Source organism: Chionomys nivalis, chromosome 5 (genome assembly GCF_950005125.1).
Source record: "Chionomys nivalis chromosome 5, mChiNiv1.1, whole genome shotgun sequence".
Classification (NCBI taxonomy): domain Eukaryota; kingdom Metazoa; phylum Chordata; class Mammalia; order Rodentia; family Cricetidae; genus Chionomys; species Chionomys nivalis.
Window position 1 is genome coordinate 30,524,982 of NC_080090.1, and position 14,715 is coordinate 30,539,696.

Here is a 14,715-nt window from a genome sequence, read left to right on the forward strand (position 1 = left end):
ATAAACCTCGGGTGGCAGGTCCAGGAACCCGCGCTCTGCAGTTCCGGAGCAAAGTTCCCAAAGACAGCCTTCTCAGCCGGCTAGGCTCGGCTAAAGCTTCTCCCGGAAGCACACCGAGCTGAGGAGACCGCAACCACCCTCAAGCCCGCTGAGGTCCCCAGGCTCACCTGCCCTGACTCTGCCCAACTCCGGACCCTGGCCTCGGGCGATCCTCGCACCCCGCGCCGAGCGCGAACACTCAGCACGCGCAAGCAGCCAGCCGGGATCCTCACTCACCTGTCACCGGGGACCTGGACGCTGAGTTCTACTTGGAGCTCCTTCCCACTGTCGCTTTTCCTTTTCTGGATACCGACCCGCGACCGACTACGTACCACTGGAGGAGCCCGTGGGGCGGAAAACTCTACGGGTGCGGTCGCCTTAAGCGCGCCGGGGCGGAGCCACGTGGGAGAGGAGGGACCTCTCTGGAGGGGCGGGGTACGCGGGACCACGCCCACAGGTGAAGTCGGCCGGTCTGCGCTCCTGCTGGGCTCAGTAGGAAGCCCAGCGCCTTCTCGCTGTGCAGAGGCGCTCTAGATCCATAGAGAGTGGGACATTCATCCGGCTGTATGTTTTTAGACATCTGACAGTGAAGAAAACTTTAAAAGGTCACACCACGTGTACTGTAGGAGAAACTTCATAATGGAAAACATTACTAACTGCCTCAGCCGGGAGATCAGGGCCAACATCAACAGTGATTTTCTGTATGATGTCTTCCTCTCAATGACACATGATTCAGTGTAATCGTGCAAAAACGTCAGACAAGCTCCACTTGAGGAATTCACGACTGTCCAAAACTGTCAAGGTCATCAAAACAAGGGAAGCCTGAGAAGCTGTTCCATCAAGATATGAAAGCTAAACAATGTGACATCTTGAATGGGATCCTGGGGGGGGGTGGGGGTATTTTAGGTTAAAAAAAAAGACATTTGAACATTTTAATAACAATACATCAGTATTGGTTCATTCATTATAGCAAAAACACTAGTATGTTAACGACAGGAGAAAACCATATTTATGTAATGGAGGAAGGTCATTCGTTAAAAAATAAAGAAACTGCTTGGCCCTCATAGGTTAGAACATAGGTGGGTGGAGTAAACAGAACAGAATGCTGGGAGGAAGAGGAAGTGAGCTCAGACTCTGCCTCTCTGGGGCAGATGCAGGGCAGCTCCTCTCAGAGCCAGATGTGATGAAGCTCCGACCCAGGATGGACGTAGGCTAGAATCTTCCCGGTAAGCGCACCTTGGGGTGCTACACACATTATTAGAAATGGGCTAGTCCAGGTGCGAGAGTCAGCCGAGAAGAGGCTAGATATAATGGGCCAAGCAGTGTTTAAAAGAATACAGTTTGTATGTTGTTATTTCGGGGCATAAGCTAGCTAGGCGACCAGGAACTGGGGCGGCAGGAACACAGCCCGCAGCTCCCACTACAGAATGGCGCCCTACGTGGTAGGAGCAATTTCTTGGGTCTGCTTTGCTTGCTAGAGGCAAGCAAGTACTCTCATCTAAGAGAGGCTTCCCAACTCAGCTTTAGCTGCAAACCTTGCAGCTCTTTTAAGAGGTCCTGCCACGAAACACTTAAACGGTGTTGATGAAAAGCTGAATGAATGCTTTTCAGTTTTCAGCCGTAGCAGGAAAAAAGTTGTGCTGTTTTAAAATGCTGGCTTTCTGGTCCGTCCTGCCAGGGCAAACTCTGACTGTTTGAGGCAGGAGGGCCGACTACAGAGAGAGGACTTGAGTGTTGTCTGTGGATATAGTGTTGCAGCTTGCTTGCTGGCAGGGACCTTGAAATGCTATAGAGTTGTGGCAATAAAGATGGCTACAGCCGATACCTCCACCATGAGGCTGGAAAGCTAAGGAATGGGCTGAATCCAGCCGTCAAAGCCACGGCTTTAATCCTAACTATATTGCTTGGTAAATTAAAGACTCATATGGTCAGAAAAACAGAGAGAGATACAGTAAAGAGAGCGTCAAAAACAAAGAAAACTTCTAAATGATTTACAGTGTGTTTAAAAATATATGCAAGCTAAAAGTTAAAGTTCTTAAAAGTAAAAAAAAAAACAAAAATAAGGAAGTAGTTGGGTATGGTAGTACACACCTTTAATCCCAACACTTGGGAGGCAGAGGGAGATTGACCTCTGTGACTTTAAGGTGTGGTAGCACACGCCTTTAATCCCAGTGCCTAAAAGGCAGAGACAAACAGATCTCTGTGAGTTCAAGGTGTAGTAGCATACACCTTTAATCCCAATGCCTGGGAGGCAGAGACAGGTGGATCTCTGAGAGGTCAAGGACAGCCTGGTCTACAGAGTTATTCCAGGTCAAAGATACAGAGAACCTGTCTCAAAAAGCAAAAAATAAAAGTAAAAATAAACAAAATAGAGGTTAAAATAAAGTGCACAAAGATGGAAAATACACAGAGAATTTTGATACTGTATGCTATTATGCTCTGTTTGAATTGTTTGAATGCTGAGGAAAGAGCAACAGCTGCTAAAAGATATTTGTTTATAAATGCTGCTGAACTAATCCAACATAGATATTTTGAAAATACCTTGACTTCAGAATTTGGATCTAAGGACATGATACTTTGGAAAAGAGATTCTTCTTTTGTTTTCACAGACGATGACACCCTGCGGATTGCTTCCATCCCAATATGGTATGATGGACCACGCCCTCCTGAAGGTTTCCTGTGAACACCTTCAAAAAAATCGGGGACTGGAGAGATGGCTCAGCGGTTAAGAGCATTGCCTGCTCTGCATAAGGGCCTGAGTTCAATTCCCAGCAACCACATGGTGGCTCACAGCCATCTGTAATGAGGTCTGGTGCCCTCTTCTGGCCTTCAGGCATACACAGACACAGAATATTGTATACATAATAAATAAATAAATATTTAAAAAAAAATCACTTCACTCAACTGCTGACTGAGATGAATCTAGCACACAGGTTATACCATGAAAGACCTAAATAACAGCACCCCCATAGAACAGGAAGCAGTTTGGAGAGAAAAATCTGCGCCCATGTTCCCAAATATTGTTTATAAATGTTCTTTTACATTTAAAGGGGGATATGATATAGATATGAATAATTTGCATCGGTATGGATTTGACTTTATTAATATAAATTTAAGGTCAATTTTGTTATATGTATATGTATTTCTGATCTTGATTAAGGTATTGTGATTGTGTAGTTCACTTAAAAATGTAATGTATATAGGCTGTTAATAGATAATCATAATAGTCAAGTTTGTAGTCATGTTAGGATTTTCTAGATGTACATAGATATATTTTCGATAGGCATTCGTCATATCTTTCAAAGATTATAGAATATGGCATTTTAAATACTTTAATAACTTAGGGTTTTTCTGACAATGAGACACGTCTGCTCCTGGCAGCACCAATCTACTTCAAGAAGAAGATGGGCATCGAAGAGGCACCTTATGGAGTTTGATAGCCATTTGGGCAAGAAACTGCTCTTGCCTGGACTGCTGCATAAACTGGACACAAAGAACCCACAGAAAGAGGACTGCTGAACTTGCCTAAAGGTGAGATGATCTTTCGGGGTTCCTGATTCATGAAAGAGTCTGCGAGATATTCTGCAGGACACAGCAGATAGTGACTGAACTGCCTTTGAAATTTCCTGCTTCATGGAAATGTCTCTGGATACTATGGGCCTGTAGGCCAAAAATGGATGCCCCAACGGTACAGAGGAACTTTGGGTGACTGTCCAGGCAGCGATATGTCTCTGTCATTTCTAGAGTTTTAGAAGTTGCTCGTTTCTTGTTTACTTAGGTAGTATTATATCCTTCTGGAGTTTTTGGTGGAGTTGAAGAATAGAGAGATAGATAGTTATAGTTTTCCTTAGTTATGATAAAGATAAAATAGATATAAATATTGTAACTGTAATTCTTGCTTGATAACTGTTTTGTTATATGTAATTTTGCTATGTTAAAGTTAAAGCTTTCCCTCTTTTTTTTTGTTTAAACAGAAAAAGGGGAAATGATGGAGGAAGGTCATTGGTTAAGAAATAAAGAAACTGCTTGGCCCTCATAGGTTAGAACATAGGTGGGTGGAGTAAACATAACAGAATGCTGGGAGGAAGAGGAAGTGAGCTCAGACTCAATAGCTCTCCTCTCTGGGGCAAATGCAGGGCAGCTCCTCTCAGAGCCAGATGTGATGAAGCTCCGACCCAGGATGGACGTAGGCTAGAATCTTCCCGGTAAGCGCACCTTGGGGTGCTACACACATTATTAGAAATGGGCTAGTCCAGGTGCGAGAGTCAGCCGAGAAGAGGCTAGATATAATGGGCCAAGCAGTGTTTAAAAGAATACAGTTTGTGTGTTGTTATTTCGGGGCATAAGCTAGCCAGGCGACCAGGAGCTGGGGTGGCAGGAACACAGCCCTCAGCTCCCACTACATTTATGGTAATTCCATGTCTTATCTTCCTAATCTTTTCTATAAATCTAAAAGCATTCTAGAAGTAGTGTTTTGGGGTTATTTTTGTTTTTTGTTTGTTTGTTATTAGAGAAAGGTCGTAGTAAAAACATGATTGTGTAATATATTTAAATGCTAAAAATTGAGAGTCCTCTTTTTTATTTATCCCCATCTCACATTTAGGCACCTCCTTCCAATTGTCTGTCCAGCACTGTCTATGTGTGCATTGCTTAGTATGCTTAAGTAAACGTGTTGTTTATAAAACCGGATTGCAATATTTTTTTTTCCCTCTCTGTATCTTGTGGAGTCTTCAGTGGGCGCCCCTGGATCAGTCAGGGTCTTCCTAAGGACTATACAGTATTCTCCCTTCTTTGAGAGTGCCTACTTTTGACTTGCAAATACGTCATTAGTCATTCGTCATTCGTATTTCTGGAGCCCAATGAACAGTAAGAGCAAGAAGGAGCCCTAGTAGTGGGCAGGTGCTCAGCTGCAAAGAGGGGTGGGACCTCCTGGCTACTGCCACACAGATAGGTCAGTCAGCTCTCTGGGGCTGTCATCACTGTGTATGGCCACGCTAACACACACACACACACACACACACACACATGCACGCGCACATACACACCTGCAGGCACAGCTCCTTCCAGATTGGATAGCTTCCTTCGGACAGGAATGGGTGGGCAAGTGGGAAACTCAGGCCAAAGGCTCCATAGAAAGCTCCTCTTGAACAAAAGAGGAGAAGAGGGGCAACAAGACCAGAAACTGCTCTCTTATATTTATGGGGACCTTGGACTCATGTGAAGTTCGTCACCAAACCAACTCAGTACTGTGGAGAGATTAGAATTCTGTAGATTCAAAGGCAAATTACTTTATCATTGGTTAGTTTTAGCCTTCCAGAACCCCCACTCTTTATGTGAACTAGCATCTCATGATAATAAACAAAAACCTCTTAAAAGCTATTCATTTAGAATTAACATCTTGTGGCAATAAATAAAAACATTAGAAGCTATTAACTTAGCTTCCACAGATCCAAGAACTAAGAATGTCATCAGATAGCATTTGGGGCTATGACTTGTTAATCCCAAAGATTTGAAGAGAAAGACCACCAACCAAAATCATCACGGCCAAATTAATTAAAACCAGCTTCTTTTTTTTTTTAAAATGTGTACAGAGGTGTTAGGAATAATCATAAGATGAGCCTCTCCAAAGCAAATAATTCCAATCAGACCAAATTAGACCAAATAAAAGATGCCCATGTTTACTGCAGCGCTCCCTGGTGGCTGAGCATGGGGGGGAACCATGCAAAACCCGAAGACCACGTGTTCCTTTTTTGGGCAGCAGCCTAAAGAACCTGTGGGAGTGGTCCTGACCCTCCCTGGGGAGGGGTCAGTGCTTGGCCGGACTTTCCCAGAGGTGAGTTTGGAACAAGGCAACTCCCAGGGGGAGGGAGCTTCCAAAGATGGTTGCTGAGTATTACAAGGGGCTTTGTCCCCCAAGGCAGGGTTCAAGAGGTCAGCCTTGGACTTAGAAAAGATAAGGACTTTTATAGCATAGGGGTAGAAGGTTTTCAAATGAGGGGTTTGGCAGGCAAATAGGTGAGGTTACAGGAGCAGAACTAAGTATAAGAAGTTGGTCACAACAACTTCCTGAAACAAAAACATGATTGTAAGGTGGTCATAACGTAATCATAACTATTATGCCCAAATCCACAAAGTCTCCGCAAAAGTCAACAAGGAGACTGAGTCCCGTATGTAAAAGCAAAGAGCCTTTATTTTAATCAAGTTTACAAACTCAGTCTCTCCACATGTCCAACATATTGGAATAAAAGGAGAGCCCTGAGCTCAGTTAGAATTGGGTTTTTATAGTAGTAAAGGTGGGGGTGAGAGAGCCAGGGCTATTACACAGAGAAACCCTGTCAAAAAAAAAAAAAAAAAAGAAAAAAAAAAGAAAAGAAAGAAAGAAAGAAATGAGAAGACAAAAAGGGAGAGATGAGTAGTATAGTTTGTCTTTACTATAAGATGGCTTTCAAGTCTACAATGGAGGCAGGCTGACTTATCACTGCCTCTCTGGCATACCCACCAAAGTATTTTAAATTTGCCTGGTTTGACTTTCCTGGTTCTGTAAAGCCATAAAAACTTCATGAAACTGCTTTCCTATATTTCCAGCCTCACCTTTTACTTTTCAGCAAATCTGCTGGATCCCTGGCTCAGAGTCAATGAGGTGCTAGGGGTTAAGCAGGCACTACAGAGGGTTTACAGAGTCCCAGCCCAAAGGGTAGTAGCAGGAGTCACCCAGAGAACCCTGGATGGGTGATAAGGTGTGAAACTTGTACTTTAATCTCAATATGACATTTACTAGTGATGCTACCTTAATCAGTGTTCCATTGCTGTAAAAAGACGCCATGCCCACAGCAACTCTTACGAAGGAAAATATTGAATGGGGGCTGATTTACTGTTTCTGAGGTTTAGTTCATTATCATCCTGGTGGGAAGCATGGCAGTGCACAGGCAGACACTGTGCTGGAGAAGGAGCTTGAGAGGTCTACGGCTGCATCCACAGGCAGCAGGAAGAGAGAAAACACCTCTGGGCCTGGATTGGGCATTTGAAACCCCAAATCCCACCCCCAGTGACACACTTCCTCCAAGAAGACCACACCTCCTAACTCTATGCCCTAAGCATTCAAATATAAGACTGTGGGGTCTATTCTTATTCAAAACACCTCAGATGCATGCTGCCAGTTTGTTTTTCTTGCCTATAGTCTTCCAAAGGATGACTCAACTTCACTGTGCTCAGGAATGACACAGACACAAGAGAAAGTAAAATGTCTTACAAAGAAAGGTCCCTGTATAGAGCTCTGGAATAACATGGTATTATCCATGTTTTTTTTATATCAAGCTATTCAATACATAATGGTTGAGTACAACTGAGGTGATTGTCCCAGGGCTTGGGGGCTCAGGGCACAGGTATCATTGAAAGATCCTGCAAGAATGCTGGGGGTGGGGGAGTCACTTGGATTTAATTGATACCCAGAGTACAACTTATTTAAACAAACAAAACAAAAAAGAAGAATTTGGGCCAGAGAGATAGTTCAGTAGTTAACTCTAGCTAGACATGGTAACTCAGGCTTTAATCCCAGCACTAGAGAGGCAGAACTAAATGGATTTTTGTGAGTCCAAGGTCAGACTGGTATGCATAATTAGTTTTAAGTCTGTCAGATCCATATAGTGAGACCCTGTTAATTCCTGTAACTCCAACTCCAGGGTGATTCAATGCCTCTGGCCTCTGTAAACATCTGCGCACATGTGTGTGGGTGCGTGCACACACACACACACACACACATTAAAAGTAAAAATAATTCTTTTATATTTTTGATTATTTAAAATAATTTATAAATTTAAAAATACTTTGTTCGTATTCTTTCCCTCCTCCAAGTCTTCCCAGATTCTCTCTTCCTCCCTACGGACCCAACTCTAAGTTCTTTCTCAAAAATAACCCAAAAATCCAATACAACAACCAAATCCCCAAAAACTAGAAAACAAAATACATCACCCCCTCAAAAAAAAACCCTGTAACCAAATAAAAGCACACACACACGTTCCTATAAGAAAAATAAGGCACAGCTGATGTACCCTTTAATCCAAGCACTTGGGAGGCAAAAACAGATTGATCTTTGTGAGTCTGAGGCAGCCTGGTCTACATAGTGAGTTCCAGGACAGCCAGGGCTGCTACACAAGAAACCTTATCTCAGCAAAACAAAAAAAGAGGCTGGAGAGTTGGCTCAGGAGTTAAGATCACTTGTTGCTCTTGCAGAGGACCTGGGTTCAATTCCCAGTATCCACATGACGGTTAACAACCATCTGTATCACCAATCATGGGGGATCGAATGCCCTCTTCTAGCCACCAAGGGTACTGCATGTATGTGGTTCATAGACATACATGCAGGTAAAACAACCATATACATAAAATAAAAAAAAATTAAAAGAAAAGAAAAACAAGAGGTGGGAGGGAGGCAAAGAAGCAGAAAGACTGGATCTCAACAGGCTGAGTGAGACCGCTTTATTGGGATAGCGAAGGGCCTCAACCTTTCTGCAAGATGAAGTTTGAACATGTGTAGAGGCGCTAGGGGACATGTACACACACACACACACACACACACACACACACACACACGTAGCGAACAGGAAACTATAGCTATTCTTTTTTTTTTAAATATTTATTTATTTATTATGTATACAATATTCTGTCTGTGTGTATGCCCGAAGGCCAGAAGAGAGCACCAGACCCCATTACAGATGGTTGTGAGCCATCATGTGGTTGCTGGGAATTGAACTCAGGACCTTTGAAAGAGCAGACAGTGCTCTTAACCTCTGAGCCATCTCTCCAGCCCCACTATAGCTATTCTTATTCTTTTGTGGTCTGACTAGAAGCAGGGTGGGTTGTTTTTGATACCTGGGCACACATATTGCTTCTGCCAGTGGAATGAAATGGTCAGGTTGGGGCTAAGTCATTCTTTACGGCTAGGGGCTGTTGCCCACCACATCCTGACTCAGTTCTCATGACCCGAGGCTGTCACCCAACAGTTCCTATGGCTGTGTATGTTGGCTCATGGCTGCTATTCCAGCACTCTGGAAGTTGAAGCAAACAAACTTGGAGGCTGTCTAGACTACATAGCAATTTTCAGCGGAGGGGAGGGGAATTCTTACATTCTTAGCACAGCTAAGTCTCGTGGAGAAACAAGCACATCATCAGTGCGGCTTGTGATAAAGATCTGCAAGGAGAAGCCCTTGCACCCGCACCCGCAAAAAAGCTAAACACAGAATCACAGCTGTTTCCACAGCACAGCTGGGGGCTGACAGAGACACTACTGAGGCTTATCGGGCCAGCCAACCTGACCAATCAGTGAGCTCCAGGCTCACTGAGAGGCGTTGTCTCTGATAACAAGGTAGAGAGTGGCCGGGCGGTGGTGGCGCACGCCTTTAATCCCAGCACTTGGGAGGCAGAGGCAGGCGGATCTCTGTGAGTTCGAGACCAGCCTGGTCTACAAGAGCTAGTTCCAGGACAGGCTCCAAAACCACAGAGAAACCCTGTCTTGAAAAAGCAAAAAAAAAAAAAAACAAACAAACAAAAAAAAAAACCCAAAAAGGAAGACTCCTGGTACTGACCTCTGACCTCTGCACAAATCACATGTATATATTACAGTGCATTAATTTTTAGTTATTTTAATCATGTTAATTTTTTTGAAATAGCTTTTTGCTCTGATTTCTGTTTTTATCTTGGTGGTTGCTTCTCTTAGGTTTACGCTGGTGTTCTGGTTTCTAGAGTTCAACATCAGGATGAAGTGTTTCCAAAGTCTTCAGCAGTTTTCTAGTAAATGTGTCTAATTATAGGGTATAATAATCCCCAAATCCGGCTTTAGTTGCATCCCAAGTTTAAACACTCAGTACTTTTGTCACCTCTCAGGTTTAAATAAATTCTTTGGGAGGGCATTGTTGGGATTTTATCCTTAATACTTACTTTAGAAACACATTTTCAATTTTTATTTACAAATTTATGAGGTTTTTTTTTTTTTAAGAAATCAAACTTTTTTATTGATTTCTCCCTTTAGTGTTTGGAGATAAGAAAATCCATTCCTTTTAGAAGGACACCTTTCTTGGTGTCCTCATTTTTGGCTGTCCCAGTTTTTGTGAGCGTGGCTTCACAGTACATGCAAAAGTTCACTTGTAAATTTTCCTGCGAATTTGTCAGGCAGGCTATTTCGGCCTTTAATCGAATTTTTCCTTTTGTCTCCTGTTCAGTCTACTGATTTCCAAGAAGGTAGATTCGTATTTCCCACTTTTACTGCTATCCAACAGCAGTGTTCATGTGGTTTACATTCTTTCTTCTCTCAGTATTGCTTTCAGTTTATTTCTTGGAAATAATATCAGTTTTCACAAGGTTTCAAAAATTCATTTGAATATCAACTTTAGGTAATGCATTTAATCAGTTCATGTTGATAATGATGCACAAAAATATTTGGATTCGTTTTTTTCCTTCTATGCAAGAGATAGCATATGTTCACCTAGAACTTATTGTAGTCTTGTGAATTAATGCGCGCTGGAATTCTTCCATCTTGACTGAGAGACAGCTGTTGCCCTAAAACCTTCAAAGTTCTCTGTTTCCTCCATTCCCCTCAGAGGCTTCCCCTGGCAGAGGAAGACCCCTCCAGGACCCTTTGCAAGACCATGTGGTTTCCAGAGCATCAAACTCAAGTAATAAGGCTTAGTAGTAAGCAACTTTATTCTCTGAGCCATCTCATTGGCCCTAAAAATATAACTTTGTTTTGTTTTTGTTTTTTTGGGACAGGGCTTCTCTTTGTAACCTTGGCTGTTCTGGAACTCACTGTGTAGATCAGGCTGGTCTCAAACTCACAGAAATCCACCTGCCTCTATTTACTGAGTGCTGGGATTAAAGGCGTGTGCCACCATCACCCGGTATAATTGTTAACGTTAGAATTCACATATTTGAAAGAAGAGTCAATTATCAATGTCTTTATGAAGAAGGTTAAAACAATTATGTGATGTGTAGAAACAGGGTTGCATTTGTCTAGTGTGAATAGCTGCTGAAGATATCAGTATCTGAAAGTTTATTAATATTTTACTTTAATTAGTGTTAATGGCTATTTAACACGCTGTGCTATTTAGGACTTCCCTGATTGTCTATATTTAACGTATCATTACATTTATCTTTATGTGGCGTGTGAATTAGCATGTGGGTGCATTCATGTGGAGGTCAGAAAGCTACTAGTTTTCTCCTTCTACCATTTGAGTCCCAGGGATCAAATTCAGGTCATTAGGTTTGGTAGCAAGTACCCTCACCTACTGAACCATCTCACTGGCCCAACTGTCTGTTCTTTCAAAGTTTATATTAAGTGTTTATTTATTGTAAGTGTAGAAACTGATGACATGACCACTCCGTGGTATGGCTAAGGGGAAGGTTTTCAGTTATAAGAGCGGGGCAAAACAGGTGTCTGACCCAACAAAGGACCATTAATCAAAAACACCTTTATTCGGGGACAAAGGAAAGAGCACGTGCAAGGCCCGAGTCAGTCCCACAAATGTCTCAAGGACAAATTCTGCAACCTTCCCCCTTCTGAGCTATGTCTGGACTTGCCCAAACTTTCTCAAGTATGTGCAAAAATATTAATTCTGAACCTCAGCCAATTGAAAGTGTACTAGCATCACTGCTACTTGCTTGACCAACCATGCCTGAGAAGACCTAACTCTTCCTGAAATCGCCCTAGCTGTGCTTAAAAGAAGCTTGCATGTGCTCCGCCATTTTGTACAGATGTTCAACCCCTGGTAATAAACACTCTTTGTTCTCACATACTATTTGAGTCTGGGATCTTCCTTCAGCATTTTCTTGAACCCTTACAAGACACTGAACAAGAAAACATTAATGTCCCTTGATATTATAGCTGATGCATAAAACTGTATAGAAATAATCCCAACATTAACAGCTATCATTAAAATTTTCATGTTAAAAGCCACAATGATGCCCTATGCTTATAGTCCCAACAACTAAGAGGGTGAGGATCAAGAGTTTGAGGCCACCATGAGCTACATAGAGATCCTTTTTAAAACATAAAAAAAAATGGATGCATTTTCAATTAAAATAGCTAAGGTTTGCAGGATGTGGTAGCGCAATCTGTAATCCCAGCAGTGGAGAAGATAGTTTGAGGTTAACCTGTGCTACATTTTGAGGCTAACCTGGACTATATAATGAGACCCTGTCTCAAAAACAAAAAGGTGTGGGGGGGATCTGGGGATAAAGTTCAATAAGCGAACACTGACTTAGCATGTATAAGGCTCTGGGTTCGATCCCCAGTACTGGAAGAAAGGAAGGAAGGAGAGAAGGAAGGAGGAAGCGAGGAAAGGAGACAAACCATGGACCATCCATAGAAAACTGAAGCATCTTTCTATTAGAATGTGGAGCTATGAGGCCTCGATGACCCATTCATCATACGTTGAAGGACTCTCAAAGTTCCTCCGGCAGGAAAGCTCAGCTCTGCCTGTGAGAGCACCCTTGACCTTGCAGTTACGTGCTCTTCCTGATGCTTGAGTTTTCATAAGAGTGTGTCTGAGTGCAGCCCCAACTCAGCTTATTTTTAAAGTATGACTCATCCCTTAATTGGCAGTGGAAAGTGCCACTCCAAATAGAGTCTCAGTCTCACAGCCATGCTGCGCCTTTGAAAGGCTGAGCACAAAAAAGTTCTCTGTGGACGAGTGCCTTCGGAGCACTTCCCGTGTCCAGGCTTGTGTTCTCAAACACATGATGAGTTTAGTACAACAACCTAACTGCGTACCTGCCTGCCTCAAATTGAGTCCTCGAGGAATTACTTCAACACTTTTGCGCTTTGATTGGCAGCCTTCAACCCACATAGAGGAGCACTAAACAGAAATGTGGTTTTTGAATTTGAGTCCCCTCTCTATTTAAGGGGTGCTTCTGAGGATGAGGACCCTCTACAAGACTCCAGAAGAAGATGTTCTTTGGTCTCAGCAGATGGAGCAGGCAGCCTCCAAATACTCAGCACCCTGCAATGGATCCTATTTCTCTCTCTCTTCCCATCAGCTGCTGAGAGCTAATTGAAAATGATGGGAGACCATAGACACAGGACTAACCATTCAGGTCTGGACAGTTCAGGGGTACAGGACAGGGGCGTGTGTCATTGGTAAGACATTCTAGAGCTGTGGTTCTCAACCTTCCTAATGCTGTGGTCCTTTAATACTGTGGCCCTTTAATACAGCTCTCCATGTTATGGTGACCCCCAACCATAAAATTATTTTCATTGCTTCTTCATAACTGTAATTTTGCTACTGTTATGAATTTTGATGTAAATTTCTGATATGCAGGATGTATGACATGCAATCCCTAAAGGAGGTTGACCCACAAGTCAAGAACCACGCTTTTGTCTTCTTCCCTTGGCCCCCTCTCCCTTGCCCCTCTCTCTTGGTTTTCTTCTTCCACACTCTCTGTCTTCTTCTCTCACCTGCTACCTCCTCTCACGACCAGTCTGTTGCCTGTGTTCTATCTTCTACTTTCTCTCCCTGCTCTGGATTCATCCAGATACCTCTGGCTGTACTTTTTCTCATATCTACAACAAAAACCTTTTCCTCAACCACACATTGGAGGAATCATGTCCTCAGCATAGACAGAGATAAGAACACCAAAGTCCCTGGCCTTGAGCGGCTTTGGTGGTTATTGAGTGTCTGGGACCCTAGTCTCTCAAGCTAGCACAACAGGAATTGAAAAAGACCCCGTGTCTCTTAAAGACACCCTGATACTCCTGCATCATGACTATCCCAGGAGAGAAGGCAACTAGAGCTCTGGTAGCAAGCAGAACCATACCTGGGGTGAGCCCCTGTGTCTCTCTCTCCAGCCTGCAGCAGCCGCGTTCTGCTCACAACTACTGTTCACTGCGCAACTAGTCAAGGAGTCAAGTTCCATTCCATTGCATCACATTCACATTGTACCTGGGACTAGACAAGGGGGTTCTTAATATTTGTGATCTACAGGTTTTGTTTTGTTTTTTCCCCAGTCGGGGTCTAATAAAGACAAGCAATATCATAGAAAGTCTTACTTACATCTATGTATTTTGTGTGATTGTGCATGTAGGCAAGCGTAGTTTGTGTGTGGAGGTCAGACTATAACTTTCAGACGTTGAGTCTTCTAGTATGTGAAGCTCAGAATTGAACTCAGATCGTCAGGGTTGGCATCAAGGGCCTTTACCTGCTGAGCCATTTCGGTGGCACCAGGAATGGTTAAATTCTGACAAAAGCCTAAACACATTCTGTAAAAAGTACCCTATAAAACTGCCCTCCTACACCTGAAAAGGATAGTCCCAGTAAAGAGAGCTTTAAGATGGAAGCTCCTTCCTAGGCCAGAAGGCCAGACTGTTGAGGCTGAAGCACCCACATGCCAGAGAAATGTGCTGGAATACCTGGGCTAGCACTGGTCTGCAGTCACTGGCCAAGATGGAAATAAACATTCAGTGCACACTTGAGCCATGATCACAGGGCAGGGGCATGGTCACGTGGAAAGAGTCAGGTCTCTGGTAAGAACAAGAGGCATGGCGCACACAGTGGCTAGATGCTGGCAGTAGTCAGAGATGCCTGAAGAAACTAGTGATTCCTTCAAATGTTCATCGATGATTTAAGGAGATGGGAACTAAGCCTCCATCTTACATATACCATAGGAGAGGGCCCAAAAGCCGGGTGTTTA

The 14,715-nt window shown here is 43.2% G+C and overlaps 1 protein-coding gene across 1 annotated transcript in view; it reads right to left on the bottom strand.

The window, feature by feature from the left end:
* Window positions 1–423, bottom strand: part of Anxa11 (annexin A11) — a 43,661-nt gene extending 43,238 nt beyond the window's left edge. Inside the window, exon 1 of the mRNA XM_057770315.1 lies at window positions 277–423. The gene's annotated coding sequence lies outside the window, so the exon portion shown is untranslated. The remainder of the gene's footprint in view (window positions 1–276) is intronic.
* Between the last annotated feature and the right edge of the window lie 14,292 nt (window positions 424–14,715).